This window comes from Penaeus monodon, chromosome 28, assembly GCF_015228065.2.
Source record: "Penaeus monodon isolate SGIC_2016 chromosome 28, NSTDA_Pmon_1, whole genome shotgun sequence".
Taxonomy (NCBI): Eukaryota; Metazoa; Arthropoda; class Malacostraca; order Decapoda; family Penaeidae; genus Penaeus; species Penaeus monodon.
Window position 1 is genome coordinate 27,986,205 of NC_051413.1, and position 1,293 is coordinate 27,987,497.

A 1,293-nucleotide genomic window follows, 5' to 3' on the forward strand; every position below is an offset into this window, starting at 1 on the left:
TTCGAATGTTTTGTTTACTTTTTACAACAGAGTGCGATAGCGACGCTGTTACCATGGCGACGAATAATTCTTGTTTCTAGGAGAGCAAGAGTTTTATCAAGCAGTTCAGGATTATTGCTAAAACCAAGGGAGAAATTTGAAGTAGGGAAGAAATTCTTGCCACATATTGTGTCACTTTAACTGGAATCGCAAAACAAAAATATAAAGGAAATTGGACAAGTGAGATAAAATTTGCCATTTCTTGGTTAGCGAAACCCCGGCCTTATAATGTATAAACCATTGCAAATTTAACAGAGCTTAGAATATTAAAGCATCTTATATATTTCGGTAATTTATTCGTCAGTGACAACATGACCAGCACAGACATAGATGGTAAAAAAATCTGGTGTTCATTTTCTTTGCAAACACCTGAGTTAGCAACCCCACCTCCACAGGTATAGAACTTGTGGGAAATTGGGGTTCTGGCTAAGTCAGTGCACAGAGATTGCAGTTGCATCTACAACTCACAATGATGTGGCATTAAGGTCAACAAACATATATTCTGTATTCTGTCAGGATAGAGCTTGGACTGGTTCCATATGTGATGATAAACCTCCAGGGAGTATTATCATCGTATATCCTACATTGTCAGTTTATATCCCAGAAAGAAATTATTATAGCAATCAAACACTTTATCACAATATCTCAAGCTCCTTGAATAATCAAACAGCATAATGCTTTGAACGATATGTAGCATGAGACAGTCCTTGCTAATGACTGGCTATATGATAGTTTTCATTCGTAGTCTTTTGAACATCTAGGATTTTTTTTTCCAATAGATGGCTCTTTTATAAACAATTGTACATCACTTTAAATGATAATTCATCAGTTGATTGTGACATGTAAAGGTAAAAAAAGTTGCAAAGAATATCCTATTTCTGATTCAAATAACTTTTTATTTTTAATTTGTGCAAAAAGTGTCGCTGATGAAAAGTTTCTTAGAATTTATCAATTTATTTACTCCATATACTGTCACTTATGAAAGTCTGGTTGTCATGCACTAATTGTTCCTTTGTTCTTGTCATTAACCATGATTTGCTGATTTGAATATATATGTAGCTTATAATAAGTTTATAGTGCCATTTTTCTGTAGGTGGATATAGGTTTAGAGAGTGGCTTCTTGTAGTAATATTCAAAGAAATACATATAATTCCATATACTATATGTATGAGCATGACACTCAAATGCATTTTCCTTTGAAAATGTATGGTTTGTTTGTTTCTTGTCATGTACCATTTGTTTAACCCAAATAAG

The 1,293-nt window shown here is 33.4% G+C and overlaps 1 protein-coding gene across 4 annotated transcripts in view; it reads left to right on the plus strand.

Annotated features, from left to right (window-relative positions):
• Positions 1-21: 21 nt before the first annotated feature.
• The window catches only part of LOC119591460 (iduronate 2-sulfatase-like), a 12,581-nt gene continuing 11,309 nt past the window's right edge, over positions 22-1,293 (plus strand). Inside the window, exon 1 of one of the 4 annotated variants that reach the window (XM_037940198.1) lies at positions 22-141. The gene's annotated coding sequence lies outside the window, so the exon portion shown is untranslated. The other 3 variants (XM_037940196.1, XM_037940199.1, XM_037940197.1) reach the window with 3 other exon arrangements.